The 26,281-nt window shown below is 45.0% G+C and overlaps 1 long non-coding RNA gene across 1 annotated transcript; it reads right to left on the bottom strand.

Annotated features, from left to right (window-relative positions):
* Positions 1-1,254: 1,254 nt before the first annotated feature.
* On the bottom strand, positions 1,255-2,922 carry LOC138785741 (uncharacterized). Its single transcript, XR_011362152.1, has 2 exons — positions 2,020-2,922; positions 1,255-1,557 (listed from the first exon to the last, which is right to left on the bottom strand). It is a non-coding gene; the product is annotated as an uncharacterized lncRNA (long non-coding RNA).
* Positions 2,923-26,281: the final 23,359 nt, after the last annotated feature.

Raw genomic sequence — 26,281 nt, 5'->3', positions numbered from 1 at the left:
GAAAAACATCTGTTTTTGTTACCTTATTTTCTGGTCACATTTTGCTCTTTTTATTGTTGTGTGAACAAAGCCTTAGAAGAGTTTCCTGGACTTTTTTTTATGTGTCCAGATACAGGGAAGGGGAGGGGGCATACTGTTCCTGATCAACCCCTGTGCTGTGTAGTGTCCCACTACAGAAGTCACTAAGTTTTCACCACCTGTCAGAATGTAACTGTTTCAAGTGTCACACCAAGTGCTGGTAGCTGCTGAGTTCCACTTCAGCCACTAGGTGTCTCACTCTCCCCAGTTCACAGCTGCAGTATGTGTAAAGGTCCTAGCTATGTTATGTTGTCCAATCACAGGTGCAAGACACTCTGTACACCACACTCTATCCTCTTGTCTTCCTGTTACACGACTTTGCATAGGATAGGAGTTTCCTGTCTTCAGCAGAGTTCAGGGCAGTGAGGTTCAGTTCAGTTCTGATCTAGTTCAGTAAGAGTCTAACAGGCAGTATGCAGTGATAAACCCTAGAGGTGAGGTAACCGGAAGTCTAGGATCAACCCTTGTCTATGTTGTGGATCAAAGTCAGGACAGTCACCTCCTAAGAAGGGTAAGAGGGATTGATCCCCAGTAAAGCAAAGATGCACTAAGCTGTAGTACTTTACTGACACTAAGCTTTACTAGATGGGGTAATCTTCACTAGTTAGCTTAACCCAGAGACAGAGGCCTGAGACTCGTACTACCTCACTTTGGGGTCTCAGAGCTAGTGTAAGCAGGAGGCAGTGAGATATCTATAGACACATCTAAACATTAGTACAAGGATTCTACTTTCAAGTATTCTATTCAGCACACATCCCGGCAGAGTACTGTTACTACTTAGACAAGGGCTCCTATCTGGCCCCTATACTACGCTTGCACACAAGCTTCTTTTCTTCCTCTCTCAAGTTTACCTCAAGTGTCTGCTAAAAATATTGATTTTTGCACTAAACACCTGTGAGCAGTGTTTCTTGTTATACCTTGTATTGCACTGAAGTTTTCATCACTTACGCCGCACCTTGCACCTGCGCCAAAATGGATAAGTAGTAAAATCTGACATTTTTCATATGAAATTATCTGTTATCAGCGCAATTGAAATAACCTGTTGACTAAAGTTATAATGTTATTTATCACAAAAACTAAAAAATCATGTGCCTAATCGCACTGTGTGTGCACAGTCCTATACCAAGTCGCCTTCCCTTGGTCAATCCAACAGTGAAAATAAAGTAATTAGGACACTTATACCTTCAGAAATTTCCTTACTTTACTTTTTTTCTTTTTGCTTATGCGATATAACAAATCTTCTTATACAAAAATATAACAAAATAAATCACCACAGTGCGCAGGATTCAGGAGTTTCAGATGTTCATGCCAAGTCTCTGGCCGGCTCCATTCATCCTCTGAGACTCTCACTCTCTTCAGATAGTATGATGACGACTGAGCGTGCTGCTACGTTTCGGGGTCCGCCCCCTTTTTCAAGCATAGTCCAGTAGTGCACCCTTCACCAATTTATACTAGTAGATCATTTGCATATCATTTACTCTAAAAACAATCAAATGTAAAAATTAGAAGTTATACACTAATAAAGATGACTACTACACTTTTAATAAAAACTCTTTCTTTCACTATAGTATAAGTCACCATTATTTAAACGTCCTCATAGGCAATATAAGATGGTATATACACCCCACTCACAAAAACCCAGAGACAGAGGCCTGAGACTCGTACTACCTCACTTTGGGGTCTCAGAGCTAGTGTAAGCAGGAGGCAGTGAGATATCTATAGACACATCTAAACATTAGTACAAGGATTCTACTTTCAAGTATTCTATTCAGCACACATCCCGGCAGAGTACTGTTACTACTTAGACAAGGGCTCCTATCTGGCCCCTATACTACGCTTGCACACAAGCTTCTTTTCTTCCTCTCTCAAGTTTACCTCAAGTGTCTGCTAAAAATATTGATTTTTGCACTAAACACCTGTGAGCAGTGTTTCTTGTTATACCTTGTATTGCACTGAAGTTTTCATCACTTACGCCGCACCTTGCACCTGCGCCAAAATGGATAAGTAGTAAAATCTGACATTTTTCATATGAAATTATCTGTTATCAGCGCAATTGAAATAACCTGTTGACTAAAGTTATAATGTTATTTATGCCATTTGAAAAAGGCTAATAAACTATAGAAGATTTATTACATTTTCCCACTGCCAGCTCAAACATAATTGATGAAGGGAATTCAGTTAAGAATATGTCCCCCGAAATAGCACCTGAAAGAGAAAAAAAGCCCTTATATGACTACATTAACAGGAAAATTTATGGTTATGGTTCTTGAAATTTTGCTATATTAAAACATAAGAATTTCTGCATCCTGAAGGTCTCCAAATTGACAGTTAATACTTGCATGTAACTTTAGGGTGGGCTCCAAGAGTCAGTGCTACAAGTGGGTCCCAGTAACTCCAGCCCAAATTTGACTATTGGGATATTGCGGGTCATGCGGCTAAATAACCTAAACATTGAGACAGGTAAAATAAATGTAAAATCATTATCCATAATCACTGGTTAATCTGGAATGAACATAGTTTTATTCCCCTGACCCGACACATCTTTAAAGGTAGACATTACTCTGATAGACAGTTGTAGTGTAGGAGGTGTTTGTTTGGAAAGGAAGAATAAGACAGTAATCATGAAATATAATGACTGGATCTGCCTAACAAATAATAGAGTGGAAGCATCAAGTTCAAATACAGAGAGGATGTAAAAGCGAAAGCCAACATTAAGTCTCAAAGTCTTCTACTAAGGAAATAACAGGATACTGGCTTTGAAATGATCTGGTTTGGCTGTACTTCATAAGTTGTGGTTAAACAGAATAATATGAATAAAATGTTAGGGATGAAACATAGGGATAAAACATTATTCCACCACCATTTACATAGGACTTGTATGTTATTAATATTTCTTCAGTAGTCAGTACAATAACCACAATATATGTAGAAACCTGCTTATGGTTGATGGGAACTGGTGGATTTGAAACTGTCTGATATCTTTATATGCTTTCTATGAGCAGACATACATTTACTCTACTCTGCCCCTTGATAAAGATGTCTTACAATTGGACAACAATTAGGAAATGCAAAGTGCACGCAGTCGGTTTTCTGGCAGTGCCGATGGCATCCCATGTGGCCGGCCCGGTTAGTTGCTAGGGGAGCACCAACAGTGTCCTTAGAAGCCGGCTGGGTTGCTGGAGGCAAGACGGCATTTCTCTATGATGTTGCTGCAGCCGAGGCCTCACCAACCCGATTGGCATTAGGGGTTAATGATTTTTATCAGGCTGACTGACAGCTGTTACCGCCAGCTGGGCTTTATCTGGGCTGAGACTTCTGGTCCCATAAGTATTCTGCACTTAGGTTTATGCCTTGCCTGCGATAGTACCTAGTTTAGTAGTGTATCTTGACCTAGCGTTATTTCCTATTTCCATTTTCTGGTTATCTGACTTCTGGCTCTTGACTATTTGACTACCCTCCTGGATTCTGTTTTGTACTGCACTGCTAATGTGTTATTGACCCAGACCTCTAACCTTGCCTTATTGTGTGTGTTTGTGTGTTTGTCTTGTTTTGTTCTGTGTTGCACCTATTGAGAACAGGGTTTGCCGTCCAATTGTCCGTTGCTGTTTAGGGCTTCTGAGGCAAGGAGGCAGGGACAGTGGGGCGGGTGCCAGCTTCAAAGCTCATCTGTCCTTGTGTCATCCTGTCCCTGATTCCTAACACAGACGTTGTTAAACGTATAATCTATCTACTGTATAATTCCGCTATTAAGTGTGTCACAATGCAGTCTATGGCGTTTCCGGCTGCTCTGTTGACCACTTGCTTTAGAAGAGGATTACGTATCTGCCAGACTTTTTACAAAGCATCTTGCTATGTGAGTGGTAGGCACCCTTTAAGGTGGCCATACATCTTCAGTGAGTGTCAATAATTGTTCTGCCGGCAGTTACCTCTCCCATTCTCTCCATACACATACATGTTCCCATGTTCCCTAGGAGTGGTGGAGGCAGAGCCATGGGCGTCATTAGGCATTAGGCCCCGTGTAGAGTATGAGCATCTTGTCGGCAGCATCCTCATGTGATTATAGGGGCTATGCCATCCTCTCCTGCAGGGGTGAAGGTGCCCTCACTCACAAGACCATAGTGACAGCTGACTGTGATTTTGCTGTTACCCTCAGTAAGTGGCGATGCCACAGAGCAGCCTGAGGTCAACAGTCATTAGGTAAAAATCAGTTTACTTCACTTCCTGGTGGGGGGTTGAGGGGGGCAGATAGGTGAAGCATATTACAAAATTATATAACTTTGTAATGTGTTTTAATTACTGGAAAAAGCTTTTCACCGGAGTTGTCCTTTAATTGGTTCCATTCTGAACCTGTTGCAAAGTTCTCACTCCAGGTTAAAGTGGTGATAACATATTTTACAGTTTTGCCACTAGATGTCAGTATTTTATATTTCTATGTATTGCACAGCTGAAGTCAGTAATGGGTTAAAGTTATTGTTATACCATTTGTTCTGTGTCACCCAATAGTAAGTGCTCTTTCTCTCTCAACCTATCCCTGCTGACACGCACACTCACTCACCCTCTGAAGAAGGAGTAATGGTCCTTTTACACGGAACGATTATCGTTCGACTTTGCACGATAACGATCGAATTCGAACAATAATCGTACGTGTAAACGCTGCAAACGATCAAACGACGAGCGAGAAATCGTTCATTTTGATCTTTCAACATGTTCTCAAATTATTGTTGGTCGTTCGCAAAAAATTCGCAGATCGTTCCGTGTAAACAGTCTTTCAATGATTTCACCTATGTGTGAGATTGCAAAACGATCGCATAACTATTTTTCCATACGATGTATCGTTCCGTCTAAATGCTGATCGTTATAAAAAAAAAACATCGTTCATTCAAAATCGTTAATCGTGCGATCGGGCGAATTATCGCTCCATGTAAAAGTACCATTAGTTAGCTCTGTGTGGGAGGAAGTGAGCAAGTCAGTCAAGTCTTAACACTCAGGTGTGAAGATGCAGCTAGAGACAAGTTTTTTTTAACTACTACCACTACGTTCAGCATGCAGTGCTAAGCAGTTTAAAGGGAGAGGAGTCCAGGAACACCCTAACTTATGAAGAGAACACGTCTAAAAAGCACAGAGCAGTATCGTGAACACAAGAGGAACTAGCCTGGATAGGACAAAGCTACCGTAAAGAAGGTCTACGTATCCTGTCTCGCAGTGCAGGTAACTGGGACACCCCCGGACACTTAGCTAAGCCCAGATAACCACGGCTGGGGCTTGTAGTACCCTGACAGGATGGGTAGCTCAACACTGTAGGGCACACGGTGGTCAGACACAGTCTAAACACAACTAAAAATAAACTTCTCACTACTGAAATATCTGTTTAAGTTCTGGCAGAGTACACAGCTACATTGGGTTGGGGCTCCTCTGACAAACTCCACTACTCTACTCAACTCTCCAAGCACCGCTACAACTACCTCACTTTTACTCTACTCCTTCAGCAGCTCCTTAAGCACAATGAGTTTAAACACTGAGAATTTGTATCAAAGATTTATATATTCTACAAAAAAGTATAGTGCTACTGAAGAACTTAACAGTAAAGCTGTTCTATTTTTACATCACTGAGACTCATACTTCGTACGGAGTAGCGCCCATAGACACAAACCGCACACCATGGGTTATTTTTCCCCTTTCTGTGGGTGGCAGTACCAATAGTTCGAGTGGGTCAGTTGCCACTCAGGACAAGAACCCAAGGGACCCACTACAACCCTGCAGGTTACCGACCATTTGGGGACCACAGCCAGCCACATAAAGCAGGTACCAACATCACATCTGTGTGCTGTAAAAGCACTGGCGTCAGGACAATACTATCTTTGGCTGAGCTGACACAACAACACCTAGCACACCACCACACTATGGAGGCAAGGAGAGAGGTAAGTTAAGCTTGATTATTATTATTATTATTATGATTATTATTCCTCTCTGCCTGATATACTCCAGATTTCTCATTTAAGTCACAATGGTCCTGAAAGGAACATTGTATGTTGAAAATATTATAACCTAAGTCCAATATAAGTTGAGGGACTGCTGTAGTAAGAAATAACAATTCAAGAACAAATATACATTATACTAGAAAATGTACCCGGCGCTGCCCGGGTATAAAGTGTCAGTGTGTTAATTAGATTTTTTCTAAGGTGCCCAGGAGGCCAAGCTAAAGGTATTGTTTCATCTGAGTTAATCAGTGGAATTAGTGTATACCTGTAGTGCATAGTTGGAGGGGTTCTGTATACCCACAATGTATAGTTTTTAGGGGTCTTGCATATCTGTAGTGCATAGTTGGGGGGCTGTATACCTATAGTGTATAGTTGGGGGGGTCCTGTATACCTGTAATGTGTAGTTGGGGGGGCTGTATACCTGTAGTGTATAGTTGAGGGAGGTCCTGTATACCTGCAATGTACAGTTGGTGAAGGTCCTGTATACCTGTACTGTATAGTTCGGGGGTCCTGTATACCTGTAGTATATAGTTGGTGCTGTATACCTGTAATGTATAGTTGGTTGAGGTCTTGTATACCTGTAGTTTATAGTTTGAGGGTCCTGGATACCTGTAGTGTATAATTGGTGGAGGTCTTGTATACCTGTAGTATATAGTTCGGGGGTCCGGTAAACCTGTAGTGCATAGTTTGAAGGTCCTGTATAACTGTAGTATAGAGTTGGTGGAGGTCCTGTATACCTGAAGTGTATAGTTTGGGGTCCTATATACCTGTAGTATATAGTTGGTGGGGTTCCTGTATACCTGTAGTATATAGCTTTGGGGTCCTGTATACCTGTGGTATAGAGTTGGTGAAGGTGCTGTATACCTGTAGTATATAGTTGGTGGAGTTCCTGTATACCTGTAGGGTATAGTTTTGAGGTCCTGTATACCTGTAGTGTATAGTTTGGGGTCCTGTATACCTGTAGTATATAGTTGGTGGAGGTCCTGTATACCTGAAGTATATAGTTGGCGGAGGTCCTGTATACCTGTAGTGTATAGTTTTGGGGTCCTTAATACCTGTAGTGTATAGTTTGGGGTCCTGTATACCTGTAGTATATAGTTGGTGGAGGTCCTGTATACCTGAAGTATATAGTTGGTGGAGGTCCTGTATACCTGTAGTGTATAGTTTTGGGGTCCTGTATACCTGTAGTGTAAAGTTTGTGGTCCTGTATACCTGTAGTATATAGTTGGTGGAGTTCCTGTATACCTGTAGGGTATAGTTTTGAGGTCCTGTATACCTGTAGTGTATAGTTTGGGGTCCTGTATACCTGTAGTATATAGTTGGTGGAGGTCCTGTATACCTGAAGTATATAGTTGGTGGAGGTCCTGTATACCTGTAGTGTATAGTTTTGGGGTCCTGTATACCTGTAGTGTATAGTTTGGGGTCCTGTATACCTGCAGTATATAGTTGGTGGAGGTCCTGTATACCTGTAGTGTATAGTTTTGGGGTCCTGTATACCTGTAGTGTAAAGTTTGTGGTCCTGTATACCTGTAGTATATAGTTGGTGGAGGTCCCGTGCACCTGTAGTGTATAGTTTTGGGGTCCTGTATACCTGTAGTGTCCTGTATACCTGCAGGGTCATATTTACCATTAGGCACCCATGGTCTGGTGTGTAGGGTAGCACCTTGCAGAGGGGCAGTACCCTCCCGTTCAGACTTGCCAGAAAATCTGGTGTCTTTTGGAGGGGGGTATGGTGGTATTGGTCAGGTCTGGTATAGTGGTGTTATCCAGTCACAGTATGGCGGTATTGGTCAGGTCTGGTATGGCAGTGTTATTTAGTCACAGTGTGTCGAAATTGGTCATGTCTGCTATGGCGGTGTTATCCAGTCACGGTATGGCTGTATTGGTCAGATCTGGTGTGGAGGTGTTCTCCAGTCACAATGTGGCGGTATTGGTCAGGTCTGGTATAGTGGTGTTATCCAGTCACAGTATGGCGGTATTGGTCAGGTCTGGTATGGCAGTGTTATCCATTCACAGTATGGCGGTATTGGTCAGGTCTGGTATAGCATTTTTTTCCAGTCATAGTATGGTGGTATTGGTCAGGTGTGTTATGAAAGTGTTACCCAGTCACAGTATGGCGGTATTGGTCAGGTCTGGTACTGTATAGTAGGAGTAGGGGGTCTACCAGTTATTTCTGTGGATGTTGTGAGGCAGCTTCCCTAGCAACCATTGCTCCCTGTGAAAATGAAAGCAGAAATCCTATTGGTTGCTAAGGCTCCAACTGCCATGTCTGCTGCAGCTAATTATATCACCTGTGTTTGCAGTGAGGAGATTTTCCCATTCATCTCTATGGGGCGCTCTTCCCCTTCCCCCTCCCCTCCTGTACATCTGGCGGGGACGTGACCTTCGCTAAAACCTTCCCAGGCACCCAATGTATCTGTGTGCCAAATATGGGGTCAAACGGTTCAGGCGTTTGGAAGTCTATTTGGGACAGACAGACAGACAGACTTTAATTTTTATTATATAGATATCCCCAATACATCCCCAATACAAAACATCCCCAATAATAAAAGGTTAATAGATAAACCTATAATTGCACACATAGAACACTGCTACAGACGTAAGGGCACTCCTATGGTATCCACATCAGCAGATTTTAGCTTCATTACCAATTTAAAATGCCAAGCCTTACATGACATTTACCCTTTATATTATTGAGATGATGATTCACCGTTGGGGCATTGTTTCATTCCTGTTGAAACCTGGTGAGTGCGGGTCCAGATTGTATGTGTGAGTCATCAATGCTTATGGAGCTAAATTCCACAAATTTATTAACTGTACATTGGCATTTTCATTCATTTACAGCGACCTCTTATGTTGGAAATTTCTACATCATTGTGTCCATGTTCATCTTGCAACTGCATATATATATTCTGTTGTTTAATAAATGCTTATTGCTTCCGTGGCCTTTAGACATCCCCAAAGTTCATTTATTTTCAGTTTGGAGAACTGGTTAGGGCAAGCACTTTGCCCCTCTACCTTTCTGTCTCGCACCCCCTCCTAATAGTGTGTAAGCTCATGCATGCGAGCAGGGCTCTCACTCCTCATGTATGGATAACTATATGTCAGGGGTACTCAACAACTTTTAGTGAAGCTCCACTTACCGGGGTCTATTGTCAGGTGAAGGTCCGAGCTGAACATCAGTAGGAAACGTGTTTTGTTAATTTTCACAAACGTTCAGCTATTTACATACAGAATTGCTGCTTATTAGCAGGAAAACTGGCATTTTTTTCTCTCTTAACAGCCCTTTGATATTAGGTACAAAGGGGGTGACTGCCCTGGTAGTATATAACCCCCCCCCCCCCGTTGCTCCCCCAGTAGTGTATAGCCCCCTGTTGCTCCCCCAGTAGTATATAGCCCCCCTGTGCGCTCTCCCCCTATAGTATATAGCCCCCTGTGAGCTCCCCCCAGTAGTATATAGCCCCCCGTGCTCTCCCCCTGTAGTATATAGCCCCCTGTGCTCCCTCCAGTATTATATAGCCCCCTGTGACCTCCCCCAGTAGTATATAGCCCCCTGTGAGCTACCCCCAGTAGTATATAGCCCCCCCTGTGAGCTCCCCCCAGTAGTATATAGCCCACCTGTGAGCTTCCCCCAGTAGTATATAGCCCCCCGTGCTATCCCCAAGTAGTATATAGCCCCCCTGTGAGGTCCCCCCAGTAGTATATAGCCCCCCTGTGCTCTCCCCAAGTAGTATGTAGCCCCCCCTGTGAGGTCCCCCCAGTAGTATATAGCCCCCCCTGTGCTCTCCCCCTGTAGTATATAGCCCCCTGTGAGCTCCCCCTAGTAGTATATAGCCCCCCTGTGTGCTCCTCCCAGTAGTATATAGCTCCACTGTGCGCTCTCCCTCTGTAGTATATAGCCCCCTCTGAGCTCCCCCCAGTAGTATATAGCCCCCTGTGAGCTCCCCCTAGTAGTATATAGCCCCCGTGTGCTCCTCCCAGTAGTATATAGCTCCACTGTGCGCTCTCCCTCTGTAGTATATAGCCCCCTCTGAGCTCCCCCCAGTAGTGTATAGCCTCCTCAGTAGTATATAGCCCCCCTGTGAGCTCCCCCAGTAGTATTTAGCCCCCCAAGTAGTATATAGCCCCCTGTGCTCTCCCCCTGTAAGCTCCCCCCAGTAGTATATAGCCCCCCTGCGAACTCTCCTCCCAATAGTATATAGCCCCCCTGTGCACTCTCCCCTTAATAGTATATAGCCCCCCTGTGCACTCCCCCCCAGTAGTATATAGCCCCCTGTGATCTCCCCCTGTAGTATATAGCCCCCTGTGAGCTCCCCCCAGTAGTATATAGCCCCCCGGTGCACTCTCCCCCCAATAGTATATAGCCCCCCTGTGCACTCTCCCCCCAATAGTATATAGCCCCCCTGTGCACTCTCCCCCCAATAGTATATAGCCCCCCTGTGCACTCCCCCCAGTAGTATATAGCCCCCTGTGATCTCCCCCTGTAGTATATAGCCCCCTGTGAGCTCCCCCCAGTAGTATATAGCCCCCCAGTGACCTCTCCCCTTATAGATGGCCCCCAGACAAAAAAACAAACAACCCACAACTCACCTAGCAACTCATTCCCCGTCTTCTTCTTTCCTCCTGGTCTGGCCCCCGGCTGATACGCGCTCTGTAGGGATGTCCCGGGGATTCCCCAGCACAGCGTGCATCAGTAACCTCAGTGTACACCGCCGGCCTGTACTTCCCGGAAGTACAGGACGGCGGCGTACACTGAGGTCTGTGGTGCGCGCTCTGCTGGGGAATCCCCGGGACATCCCTACAGAGCGCGTATCAGCCGGGGGGCAGAACGACACTGCCCCCAGCCCCACAGGCGTACTGACATCTAAGGACAGTACGCCTATGGGGCGGGAGGCAGTGCGGTGGGGAGTGGGACCTCCTAACCGCCCCGGATCCGGGGCGGTTAGGAGGTCTGACCGGGGGTCCGGACAGCTGGCCACCGCGGTCCGGGTTCGGACCGCGGTCCGCCAGTTGAGGACCCCTGCTATATGTAGATCTCTGTAATGTCTGATTTATGTCTATGTATGTACCCCCAGAATTGTAAAGTGCTGCGGAATCTGTTGGCACTATATAAATAAAAATTATTATTAAATTATTATTATGTAACTTACAAATCTTACAAAACTTACAAAAACTTTTTCTGCCTCCAGTTGATCAGAAAGTACAGTGGTGCCGAGCATAATTCCTTCCGGGACCGTGCTTGTAATCCGAATCCACTCTTAAACTAAAGCAAATTTTCCCAAAAGAAATGACTGATATGCAGAAAATTGGTTCCACACCCCAAAACTAATGATTTTTTATTCTAAATAACATGTAGGACAGATTAAACAAACAATGAGAAACAGCTTAATATGTCCCATTAAAAGTTACTGTACGATATAACAATCAGCATGTGGTGTATAATGTATAGTATTATTATTTATTTATTTATAAAGCGCCCTTAACTCCAGAGCGCTATACAAGCAATGGGGGTAACAAACAGTGGGGAAGGTGTGAGGGCAATGGAGAAGGTGTGTGAGTCTGGCATGGACCAACTAGGAAGTGAGAATGACATAGCTGTGCAGGAGGACAGTGACAGAAACTTTATATACAGCAGTTTGAATGGCTGAGTGTAAGTGCAGGCACATCATAGCAGCCAGTGGCGTTGCTACCATAGAGGCAGGATAGGCAGTTGCTATGGGGCCCGTGCAGGAGGGGGGTCTGGGGGAGAAGATAAGAGTGTGTGTCCTTCTGCTTAACCCCTTATTTACTGCAGTGTGTAAGTGACCCAATCCTTACTTACATGCTGCAACACAAAAAAGGGTTAACAAGCAGAAGACAGAGATCTCTGCTTCACTGCTCTGATAACCCCTGACCTCTGTTCTCCAACTGGCAATCAAGTAGGAAAGGAAAATGAGCAGAGCTCCTTGCAGAGGTCAGGGGTTATCAGTGCACCAGCAGTAAAGCATATATATATATATATATATATATATATATATATATATATATATATATATGCACAGTGCTTTGTGTTGTGCGTAGGGGAGGGGGACCCCTTAAAAATTTTTGCTATGGGGCCCCATAAATGCTAGCTACGCCCCTGATAGCAGCAGTGTGTATAGCTGAGTGTAAGTGCAGGCACATAATACCAGAAATGGAGAGGATAGGAAACACAAAGGCTGACAGAGACTACAGGAAGCATGAAGGAATGAGCAGGGCAGATGTGCAGTGCTCTCTGTCCGGGTAGAGAGGGGTTACAGCTATGAAGAGATTATCTCCACAGTTCTGTCCCCTGATGCAAGCCCCAGCCAGAAGTTGATCTGCTATAATTTGGAAGGCGAGGGAGACTTCCTGGATCAGAGTACATTGCTGTAGACCCTGATATACAGACCATGCCCCTCCCCCACTACCACTCCCACCCAGTACAGGGAGCTCTTCTTGCAAAACGCTCTTTATCCAAGTTACTCTTAAACCAAGGTACCACTGTATATCTCTTTAAGGATACACTTACACACAGTGCCAGCAGCATGTTTTCAGCTGCATACTTTTGTCTTTACTTACTTTTTGTGCTTTGTAAAAAAGAAATAAGAATAAAGTTATAGGAGAACAGAGCCCTGTACTGCAGAGGTGATAATTATCTCGATTCTTTTTAATAGAAAGTTTGAAAAGCACCCTGATGCAGTTCAGGAAGTACTGACATCTAGTGACCAATAAAAAAACTGCAGGCATGATTGTAATTAATGAGTGAACTCACAGTAAGTAACTTGAATGCTTGGCATTTGTATCCCACTGCCTGGAGAGAATGGATGCAGCTGGCAAACATGGATACAGCCTATCCGCTTTCTGGCCAGCTAAAGATTCTGACATTTTTGCTTCATTATAGTCACTGGCATAGCTACCATGGAGACAGGGCCGTCTTAACAGCATTATGGGCCCCTGGGCAGAGGTGCGAATTGGCCCCCCCCAACTGCCACCATCAAATCCCCCACATCTTTGCATATAGTGCCCCCCATAGTAGCCAATCCCCCCATAGTAGCCAATCCCCCCCATATAGTGCCCCCCATAGTAGCCAATCCCCCCATAGTAGCCAATCCCCCCCATATAGTGCCTCCCATAGTAGCCAATCCCCCCATATAGTGCCCCCCATAGTAGCCAGTGCCCACATAGTAGCCAGTGCCCCCCATAGTAGCCAGTGCCCCCCATAGTAGTCAGTGCCCCTCATAGTAGCCAGTGCCCCCCATAGTAGCCAGTGCCCCCATAGTAGCCAGTGCCCCCCATAGTAGCCAGTTCCCCCCATAGTAGTCAGTGCCCCTCATAGTAGCCAGTGCCCCCATAGTAGCAAGTGCCCCCATAGTAGCCAGTGCCCCCCATAGTAGCCAGTGCCCCCACAATAGCCAGTGCCCCCCACAGTAGCCAGTGCCCCCCACAGTAGCCAGTGCCCCCCACAGTAGCCAGTGCCCCCATAGTAGCCAGTGCCCCCATAGTAGCCAGTGCCCCCCACAGTAGCCAGTGCCCCCCACAGTAGCCAGTGCCCCCCATAGTAGCCAGTGCCCCCCATAGTAGCCAGTGCCCCCCATAGTAGCCAGTGGCCCCCATAGTAGCCAGTGCCCCCCATAGTAGCCAGTGCCCCCATAGTAGCCAGTCCCCCCCCATAGTAGCCAGTGCCCCCCCATAGTAGCCAGTGCCCCCATAGTAGCCAGTGCCCCCCATAGTAGCCAGTGCCCCCCAAAACAACAAACCAGTTACTCACCCGTCCACCGGCCCCAGCAGCTCCTCTCCCGTCAGCGCGCACTCCCATCATCCTCCGGCACAGGCAGCGGGGTACAGAGAGACTGCCTGTGCTGGAAGTGACCTGCTGCACGACAAATCCAGGACACAGGCAGCGTCTCTGTACCCCGCTGCCTGTGCCCGGAGGATGTCGGGAGTGGCGCGCTGCCGGGAGAGGAGCTGCTGGGGCCGCCGGACGGGTGAGTTCCTGGACTGCCCGCCCCTTCTATCGCCGCTTAGCTGAGTCGATCAGAAGCCCAGGAAAGTGCTGCTCATTGCACTTTCCTGGGCTTCTGATCGGCTGTCAGCTGAGAAGCGATAGAAGGGGTGGGCGGGCGGAGGGGGTGGCTCAGGGCCGCTCACTATGCATATGCATAGTGAGCGGCAATAGAGGGGGCGGGCGGGACGGCTTCCTTGCGGTGCTCAGCCCTGCTTGGGAGCCGTCTTTGCTTTATAGGACACACTTAGTTTTATAAGTGCGTCTTATAAAGCTAAAAATACAGGTCACAGAGGGCAGGGGCCCCCTAGGACGCAAGGGCCCCCGGGCAGCCGCCTACCCTGCCCAATGGGTAAGACGGCCCTGCATGGAGATAGACCACGCAACTGCTATGGGACCCGTGCTGCAGGCCCTGGCAGAGGGTAGTCTGCCTCCATGGTATGATGGCTCATACCAGTGCAGCAGCGCACCTGCCCCACTCACTCCCAGCTGCTCCCCTGCCCCTGTCAGCCCCAGCTGCCCCTCATCCCCAGCTACCCTCATGCCCCGTCACCCCCAGCCACCTCCTGATGCCCCACTCACCACCAGCTGCCCTTCTGCCCCAGTAATCCCCAGCTGCCCCTCTGCCTCAGTCATCCCCAGCTGCCCCAGTCACGTCACCCCCAGCTGCCCCCTCCCCAGACACTCCCAGCTGCCCTCCTGCCACAGACACCCCAGCTGCCGCAGTCACTCCCAGCTGCCCCAGTCATCCCCAGCTGCCTGTTTGCCCCAGTCACCCCCAGATGCCCCATACAGGACTCATACAGGATTCATCAGGCCCTATGCATTTTTTTTGCTATGGGACCCCATGAATCCTAGCTACGTCCCTATATATAGTCTACAAGGCGAAAATGTGGAGATCTTTGGTGAGCCAGGGAGTGGGGTGCACTGATGTCAAAAGTTTTTTCAATTTTTTATAATGACAGGTACTCTTAACGCGTTTCAAGGTAAATCCACACTCTTCATAATGGAAAGATGGTATGACATCAAAGGATGAGACTGATGGATAGGTGCTTAATAGGTGTTATTTGAGAGAAACACCTTCAATTTGTTTGTGCACTGGGTTGACTAAGTAGGCTTATTCTTAAAAGATGGACCAGATATTGGAGATACAGTAAGCTGCTATTTTAACTGGAAACTACTACGCCAATTTAACAGGTCCACATGGTCCGCTACACTTTTGAGTCCTGATAAATTAGCATATAGCGATGATAAGTGGTTCCAATGTAGTTACATGGTGACTATGCTCGGGTCATTGAAATAAATTGGGTGCGCTACAGTATATGTGGCTATCTCATTTTTCACCTGATTCCAGTGGATACTAGTGACTTATATAAACACAGTAAGGACCTAGCCTTAAAAGTGTACTCCAGTTCTCCAGTTCAAAGCCCTGGCAAGGCCCCAATAAAAGCAGCTTATTGCAACAATAACAATACACAGTGCTTGAAAATGGTGTCCCTTTAAAAGTGACTTCCCTTTAAGAGAAACTTTAACCCTTGATACCCTCCCTTTAAGAGCGACTTTGGTACCATCCCATTAAGAGCAACTGTGGTGCCATCTAGGGATGGTCCGAACCCTCCGAAGTTCGGGTTCGTATGAACCCGAATGCTCGGCATCAGATTCCCGCTGTCTGCCCGATACAGCGGGAGGAACGCCTGGAAAACTGGGATACAGCCTATGGCTATGGCTGTATCCCAGTTTTCCAGGCGGTCCTGCTGCTGGATCCGCCCGCTGCACGGAGCGGGCAGACAGCAGGAATCATTACCGAGGGTTCAGGTTTGCCCATCCCTAGTGCCATCCCCGTAAGAGCTACCTATGTACTGTCCCTTTAAAATTGACCTAGGTACAACCTCGCTGTTCCCGAGTTTTTAGATAGAATAAGATATGCAAATTGGCCTCTTAGGAGCATTTAGGGCGTTAAGAGCACCCCCTTGGCCCGGCCACAATGCATATTCATATATGCATAGTAGTGCGTCTTGTAACGGCGTGTGTGGATCGGGTATCCCTATAAGCATTCTATCCCCAGCCCAGCGTGCCTATCATCTGTCACCTCACCTCCAGGGGTCTGTGCTGCCGTAGAGGGTTCTGATGAGGCCTGTAATCCGGACCGAGCACGGAAGTGTCTCATTCAAGCATCACCGTGCGCCTGCAATCACCATGGTAACCGGAGACGCTTCAGTGTTCCGTCAGGATTACAGGCCTCAGATCCCCGGAGGTGAGGACATATCAATGTAATCATAACAACTTGAGGAAAATAGATAACATGTCAGTTTTACTATAGGACGAACGACGTAAAAATGAAACCCCCCTCAAATAAAAAAATTGCTTTTGTTTTCAATTTTACCGCGCATATAATTTTTTTCTGGTTTCGCAGCATATTTAATGCGAAAATTAAAGGGGTATTCCCCCAAGAGCCCAAAAAATAAAATGCTCCCAAACCTAGATAGTCTTACTCACCAAGTCCCCGAGAATTTTGAGCCGTCTCCCGTCTTTCTAGCTGCTTCCGTTCCATAGTTACAAGTTTTTTAAAAAGCAGAACATGACGCCAACATGGCGCTGACCAGAAAACTACATCTCCTATCATGCAATGCTTATGTATAACTGGTACATGATGTAGCAGAGCTGATATCGACAAGATATAGCTGAGTTGAGTGAGTTGCATAGCGGAGTTGAGTGAGTTGCATAGCAGAGTTGAATGAGTGACATAGCTCAGTTGAATGAGTGACATAGCTGAGTTGAATGAGTCACATAGCCGAGTTGAATGAGTGGCATAGCTGAGTTGAAAGAGTGGCATAGCGGAGTTGAATGAGTGGCATAGCGGAGTTGAATGAGTGGCATAGCGGAGTTGAATGAGTGGAATGGCGGAGTTGCGGGCACCAGGTGAGATGGGGGGGGGGGAGGGGGACCGCGGCCAGCCACCTGGTGACAGTTGAGTGACCTGAGTGAAGAGGGAGGGGCACAAGTGAGCCGCAAGTCGCGCCAGGCGGGGATTGCCGCGGGAGGGGTGCGGGCACTAGGTGAGATCTGGGGGGGGGGGTTTGGTGAGATGCGGGGGTTGCTGCGGGTGAGATGCGGGGGGCGGGGCTAGTGCAGACCGCGAACGGGCGCGGTAGGGGTGCGGGCACCAGGTGAGATGGGGGGAGGTGCCGCGGGTGAAATGCAGGGGGCGGGGCTAGTGCGGACTGTGGCCGGGCGCGGGTAAGATGCGGGGGGCGGGGCTAGTGCGGACTGCTGCCGGGCGCGGGTGAGATGCGGGGGGCGGGGCTAGTGCAGACTGCGGGTGAGATGCGGGGGGCGGGGCTAGTGCTGTCCGCGGCCGGCCGCGGGTGAGATGTGGGGGGTGGGGCTAGTGCGGCCCCCGTCCCGCCGGTACTCGGGGGTTACTCACAGGAGCGGCTTCTGGGTGAGCTACGGGGGATACAGGGTGCGTGGCGGGTGAGCTTGGGCTAGGGGGTGCACACACTGGGGGGGCTGCTGTCAGAGAGGGAGACAGTGAACAGCAGCAGCAGCTGTCACTGTCTCAGTGTCCTCCCTCTCTTCAGTGGACTGGGTTAGAAGCACTAGCCCGGCCCATTGAAGAGGCTGAGGACACGTGATGCTGTCTCGGAGGGTGCGGGCCAGGAGTAGGGAGCGGTGTCGGAGTGGACTGAGGTCTGATGATTCTAAGCAAACGGTGGGAGTGAGTGCTTCTAGATAACAGCAAAACTGTGCAGAATCCATAATAACTTTATATCGGAAAGATGGAAAGCTACGGGTGGGCAACGTATTAATGCAAAAATAATTTTGGGGGGAATAACCCTTTAAGTCTGTCATTGCAAAGTAAAATTAGTGGCGCAAAAAAATAAGGGCTCATGTGGGTCTGTAGAGAAAAAAAATACAAGTGCTATAGCCTTTTAAACAAACAAAAAATGACTGTGACTGTAGCAGTGTGCCGCCAGTGCCGCTAAATGGCTGGGTGGGCTTGTCATGTTACGTCCTCTCTTAGGCTATGTTCACACGGCGTGAGAGAAAGGCTGTTCCGTGACCGTGGCCAGGTCACGGAACGGCCGGTCTCTGCCTGGATGATTGCGGGCGGTACTTAAGTACCGGCCAGATGATCTGTCCGGCCTTAGAGCTCTAATGCAGGTGCATCAGCGCACGCCCGCATCAGAGTTTCCCCCGGCACACTATGGAGCGAGCAGCCGGAGACGCTCACTTCATAGTGTGAACTGACAGGGTTTGCTACGGCCGCAATTCATTGAATTGCGGCCGCAGAAAGCTGACATGTCAGTTATTTGCGGGGCCGCACGGGATCCCGGACGGAGCGTATACGATGTGTATACGCTCCGGCCGGGATCCCATTGAAACTAAGGCATTGTTCCACCCTGTAAAAACTACGGCCATTGTTGCCATCGGCAACAACGGCCGTAGTTTTTTGTAGTGTGAACATAGCCTTTGATCAGAAGGAGGCAGGAGATCAGAGCAGTGGATTGTGGGTGTCATCAGATGTTTTTTGCTTTTAGCCCAACTCTTTTACTTCTATGCATTCCAGAGCTATCAAAACCAGACAAAATAATGGGTATCTCCTTCCTTTAATTCCACGAAGAACAACAGATATACCCTAATAATTACAGGTCTATCAGACAGAGGTAAGGAATTACACATCTGTTTCTATGGTATATACTCTCACTCCACTATACACTACAGATATATCCCAGGTGTATAAAATGTATTCATTCCAGGTCTATAAAACGTAAAAAGTTAACTAAAACCTAATTTTCCCCTATCTATATAATAAAAATTAATGTTCGTCTGTCCTCTATAGACTGTCTTCTATAGACTTTCTGTCTGTTTGTCCTCTATAGACCTGAACACCTGAACCATTTGACCCCAAATGTGGCAGGTAGATACATTGGGTGCCCGGGAAGGTTATAGTGAAGGTCCCGTCCTTGCCAGATGTACAGGAGGGGAGGGGGATGGGGAAGAGCACCCCATAGAAATGAAGGGGAAAATCTCCACACTGCACACACACAGGTGGTATCATTAGCACTGCAGCTCCCCAGCAGTAATGGCAGTTGGAAGCCTTAGCAACCAATAGGATTACTACTTGCATTTTCAAAGGGAGCTGGAATGTGATTGCTGGCTAGGGGTGGCTGCCTCACAACAGATCCACAAAAATAAATGGTAGACCCCCCACCCCCACGATACAGTACAGGTATACAGCCCCTGACCCCAACTATACAGCACAGGTATACAGGACCCTTAAAATATACAGTACATGTATACATGACCCCCAAATATTCAGTACAGGTATACAGGACCCCCGAACTATACAGTACAGGTATACAGGACCTCCATCAACTATACATTACAGCTATACAGGACCCCCAAACTATACAGTACAGGTATACAGGACCCCCCCAACTATATAGTACAGGTATACAGGACCTCTGCCAACTATACACTACAGGTACACAGGACCCCCTCCAAACTATACAGTACAGATATACAGCACCCCCCCCCCAAACTATATACTAGAGGTAATACAGGACCTTCACCAACCATATAGTACAGGTATACAGGACCCCACCAACTCTACACTACAGGTATACAGGACCCCCCAACTATACACAACAGGAATACAGGACCCCCCCCCCAACTATACACTACAGGTATACAGGACCTCCACCAACTATTCACTACAGATATACAGGACCTCCACCAACTATATACTACAGATATACAGGACTCCCAAACTATATATTACAAGTATAAAGCACCCCCAACTATACAGTACAGGTATACAGGACCTCCACCAACTATATGCTACAGGTATACAGGATCTACACCAACTATAGAGTAAAGGTAAACAGGACCCCCCCCCCCAACTATACAATACAGATATACAGGACCCCCTAAATATACAGTACAAGAATACAGGACAACTCCCCCCCCAACTCTACACTACAAGTATACAGGACCTCCACCAAATATACAATACAGGCATAAAGGACCACCCAACTATACAGTACAAGTATACAGGACCTCCACCAGCTATATAGTACAGGTACACAGGACCTCCATCGACTAAATACTACAGGTATACAGGACCTCCACCAACTATATACTACAGGTATACAGGACCCCCAACTATACAGTACAAGTATACAGAACTCCCCAAACTATACAGTACAGGTATACAGGACCTCCACCGACTATACACTGCAGGTATACAGGACCCCCAACTATACAGTACAGGTATACAGGACTTCCACCAACTATGCAGTACAGGTAAAAAGGACCCCCCCCCCAACTATACACAACAGGTATACAGGACCCCCCAACTATACAGTACAGATATACAGGACCCCCAAAATATACAGTACAGGAATACAGGACCCCCCCCTCAACTCTACACTAAAGGTAGACAGGACTTCCTCAACTATACAATACAGGTATAAAGGACCCCCCAACTATACAGTACATGTAAACAGGACCTCCACCAACTATATAGTACAGGTATACAGGACCTCCACCAACTATATACTACAGATATAAAAGACCCCCCAACTATACAGTACAGGTAAACAGGACCTCCACCAACTATATAGTACAGGTATACAGGACCTCCACCAACTATATACTACAGGTATACAGGACCCCCCAACTATACAGAACAGGTATACAGAACCCCCCAACAATACACTACAGGTATACCTGGCCCTCCACCCCAACTTTATCATACAGGTATACAGGACCCCTTCCCCGCAACAATACATTACAGACAGTTCCCTGTTAAGCATAATTTGCAATGACAATAAAAAGGGCCAAGGCTGATCACTGGAGGTGGCAGCATAAATCTGGATGCTGCATGTTTTCCGCATGGACAATTGTATGTTGCTGCTCCAGAGTTGTATCAGGTAAAAATCTTTATGTATTTGCACCTGGCAATAACACTGCCAATGTTGTATATAACCAGGCTGTATATAACACTGCCAATGTTGTATATAACCAGGCTGTATATAACCAGGCTCTGTATATAACACTGCCAATATTGTACATAACCAAGCTGTATATAACACTGCCAAATGTATATAACCAGGCTGTATATAACACTGACAATGTTATATATAACCAGGCTCTGTATATAACACTGCAAATGTTGTATGTAACCAGGCTCTGTATATAATACTGCCAGTGTTGTATATAACCAGGCTCTTTATAACACTGCCATTGCTCTACATAACCAGGCTGTATATCACACTGCCAATGTTGAATATAACCAGGCGCTGTATATAACACTGCCAATGTTGTATAAAACCAGGCTTTGTATATAGTCTGATCACATGACATCTCGGTTTGGCTATCAGGTGTTTAGGATGTTAAACATGTTTAGTTTATTTCTAATGTGCATAAGTTACAATTAACATAAACAGTACTGGACTGTCGGGGTGTATAGTGTATTTAGGGGTATATGGGTCTCCTGGGGATTTCCCCTTAAAGTGACTGTACCACCAGGCCCAGGCTGAAGCACTGGAGGCGGGCTGACCCAGCCTTAGTGGGAAGAAACTCCAGACCCTCCATGACGTGACTCTATTAGAATCAATGGAGCCCTATCATAGAGGGGCTAGGGTTTCCTCCCACTAAGGGTGGGTCGGCCCGCCTCCAGTGCTTCAGCCTGGGCCTGGTGGTACAGTCACTTTAAAGTCAATGTACCATCAGGCCCGGGCTGAAGCAGTGGAGGCGGCCGACCCACCCCAATTGGGAGCAAACCCCCGCCCCTCTATGATGCAGCTCAATTAGAATCAATGGAGCCGTATCATAGAGGGGCGGGGGGTTCCTCCCACTGGGAGTGGGTCGGCCGCCTCCACTGCTTCAGCCTGGGCCTGATAGTACATTCACTTTAAACAAAAAATATGAGGGCATAGATTGGCCTCCTCGGCGACCTTGGAACACTTTATACCCAGGCAGCACAGGGTGCATTTCTAGTTGGAAATAATGTTCATTCTTTTTAGTATGTCCCATCATACACAACACACACATTCAAGCTACACAACACATGATTATACACAACATAAACATACATACAAGCCTGCTACATAATTACACAACACAGACATACATACACGCCAGCTACATGATCATACACAACACACGAATTCACTTTACACATCACACATACATACTACATGATCATACACAACACATACATAAAAGCCTGCTACATAATTTCACAACACACATTCACGACTGCTACATAATTACACAACACAGACATACATACACACCTGCTACATAATCATACACAACACACATACATACACGACTGCCACATGATCATAAACCACACACACATACACAACTGCCACATGATCATACACCATACACGCCTCCTCCTACATGATCATACACAACACACATACATACACGCCTGCTACATGATCATACACAGCACACATACATGCTACATGATTATACACAACACACATACATACACGCCTCCTACATGATCATACACAACACACATACATACACGCCTGCTACATAATCATACACAACACACATACATACACGACTGCTACATAATCATACACAACACACATACATACACGACTGCTACATAATCATACACAACACACATACATACACGACTGCTACATGATCATACACAGCACACATACACGCCTATACAGCATACACAGCACACATACACGCCATACACAGCACACATACACGCCTGCTACATGATCATACACAGCACACATACATGCTACATAATCATACACAACATACATACATACACACCTGCTACATGATCATACACAACACACATACATACACGCCTGCTACATAATCATACACAACACACATACATACACGACTGCTACATAATCATACACAACACACATACATACACGACTGCTACATAATCATACACAACACACATACATACACGACTGCTACATGATCATACACAGCACACATACACGCCTATACAGCATACACAGCACACATACACGCCATACACAGCACACATACACGCCTGCTACATGATCATACACAGCACACATACATGCTACATAATCATACACAACATACATACATACACACCTGCTACATGATCATACACAACACACATACATACACGCCTGCTACATAATCATACACAACACACATACATACACGCCTGCTACATAATCATACACAATAATCCTACATAAGGCTCAAATAGTGCGGTCTATGCGCACCCAACACTGTCCAACACAAAACCTAAAAAAACAACTACGGATGCAAGACCAGTATATATAAATTAACTTTATTGTTTACATATCAAAGAGTAAAACTATTTTTTTTAAAAAAGATATATCACATGGGGGCTGGAGCTAATACAAATCCCCATACAAACGGTGGACTAACAGGGTTCTTACATATAAAGTATAACATCACAGAGCAAAATAGCAATAGAAAGTAATGAACCTATATATGTACTGGGCACTGGGCTGGTACAGCATGCAGTAAATAAATATAACTCGCAGTGAGTATACAGACATAAATAAATACCATCCGTTTATAATAGAACATTACCCATACGTGTCCTTAGTTCATATATCCACCTCACCGTACACCCGACGCACGTTTCGCTTGTTGCTTTATCGAGGGTGATGTCCCAAGTACTGAGCTCAGATCTTATAAACCCCTTACAACCAATCAAACACATACCCATCATGTGAATCACATAATACAATCAGTAAGACCGAAAAACCGGAAATGATGTCACTTGGTCACATGACCGGACTTCATCACATGATAGGATATTATTCATATATCAAATTATTGCTGTATACATAATAGCACAATAATTATATCCCCTATTGCTTCCTTCCCCCCTCACATCGCAATCCTCCCATTTCTAAATAACCTTAGTATCTTGGTTTCTGCATCCACAATCTACATCGTAAAACCGGAAATGACGCGCACCACGTGACCGCATCACATGACCGCGTCATCCCCGGAAGCCCGGCGCCGGAACTGCCACTCAACGAGCGTCATCCGGAGCAAGGTTGTATATGCGGTCATGTGACATCCCGCGTGATCAACTGACCAGCCGGGAGTCACATGACCGCACACAATGTAAACATAGTCCCATATCAAATAAAATCATACCATTTGAGGTCTGCATGCTGCGTCGTATGTATAGTATAGCAGAAGAGCGATGTATATATACAAAAGAAACCCTGAAGTGAAGAATGAAAAAAAGAAGTGGACCATATCAATGTGACAGTGCCAACAAAGGTGCAATCGTGCAAAGTGCTGAAAAGTGCAAACAAATGTGTCAAACCAAAAAGAGTGCCACATAATACTTACCTATTTAAGATATAAATATAAATAATAAAAATAAATAAATATAAATAATAAATGATGAATGATAAATATAAAAATAATAAATAGAAATAAAAGATAATAAAAATAAGAAAAAAATATAAAATAAAATAAAATAAATAAAAATAGAAATAGAGATATATACAGATATAAATAAGAAGATAATAAAAATAAAAAAATATATATATAGATAAATAAATATAAAAAAATTAATAATGTAGAAAGATATATACAATAATCAATAATAAATGATATTATTAATAAATAATAAATAAATAATAGACATTAATGATGATATTATTAATAAATAATAAATAAATAATAAATAGACAATAGATAATAATGCAAAAATAAATAATAATGTATTAAGACTGTGAGTGAGAAAAATATATATATATATATATATATATATATATATATATATATGTGTATGGTGAAATATAAACACCGTGTAAAATAATGTAAAGAAAAAAATGTATGTATAATAAAGTGCTTGTAAAAGTGGTGTGAGTGATAATAAAGTGCTTATGTTTATGATGAAAGTGGTGTGAGTGCCCAAGTATATGTGTAAATATTAATAACATGATTAGAAGTGTGCCCAAGGTAAATGTAAACGTGTGGATTGTTACACCAACATATCCCAGGGATGTATATATATACATACTGTGTAATAATATACATCTTCTGCGACCGAATGTGGTAGTAAAATGCATGACCATTGGATGAGATGAGCATGTAAAATAATGTAAAGATAAATATATATTAAAGTAAAGTGTTTATATTCATGATGGAAAAGGTGTAAATGCCCAGGTAGATGTATAGATATTAATAACACGGTTAAAAATGTGCCCAAGGTAAATGTAAACATGTGGATTGTTAGTGTTACACCTACATATCCCAGTAGTATATATGTATACATACTGTGTAATGAAATGCATATTCCACAGCCATGTATAGTAGTACAATGCATAACCATTGGATGGGACTAGATGTACATTCAATGATGTAATTAGTATATGCTTGTTCAGAAGGTGATGTTGAGTTATGTTTAATCACACATCGCACATTACACATGTATGAATCTGCAACATGATGACATGGGACATAATATCTTAATATCCAACCCAGTGCCACAGTACGGATAATACAACTACATATACATAAAAACCATCCTAAAAAATGTCTTCGACTACATAGTATTGTCGAAAAACGGCCTGTCTATCTAAAGTAATCCAAAAGTGTCAAGTGCTGTAAATAAATATATAGAAAGAGGCCAAATGTACATATAATACTATGGACCGCCCAATGGTGTATAGGGCACATAGATATATATACGCATCAAATGGATGCATAAGAACCATCTCCTTGTAGTCCATATGCGAGGAAAAATATATGAGGAAAAGAGGAAGCGGGGAAACAACAGATTGGTCTATCCCTGAAATGTGGAGCACCTACAAAGAAAGAGACATAAAACCAATTTTAATAAAGAGCAAAAATATAAAATGCCCAAAAAAAAAAAAGGCCAATTAAAACCGATTAAAACCAGGGAAAAAGGGAAAGGGAAATTAAAATAGATGAAAAAAGAGAAAAGCCCCTTACTTAGACATAGGGGTAGCACAAAGGACTGTACTTGATGATTCATTGCTTGGAAAGACTAATTCATGGTTTCAAACGTTATCCTAGAATTTTCCATATACACACGGAAACTACACATCACCGTAGTCAAATCTAGGGGGAGAAAAAGAGAACAGGGAGGAAGCATGTCTGGTAAAAGATATTATTTTTCAAAGAAAAGATGCAAAGCTATTGCCCTCATTTAATCCAT

This window comes from Dendropsophus ebraccatus, chromosome 3, assembly GCF_027789765.1.
Source record: "Dendropsophus ebraccatus isolate aDenEbr1 chromosome 3, aDenEbr1.pat, whole genome shotgun sequence".
Lineage (NCBI taxonomy): Eukaryota > Metazoa > Chordata > Amphibia > Anura > Hylidae > Dendropsophus > Dendropsophus ebraccatus.
The sequence above is the reverse complement of the archived record's forward strand: the minus strand, read 5'-3'. Positions and strand labels throughout refer to the sequence as shown.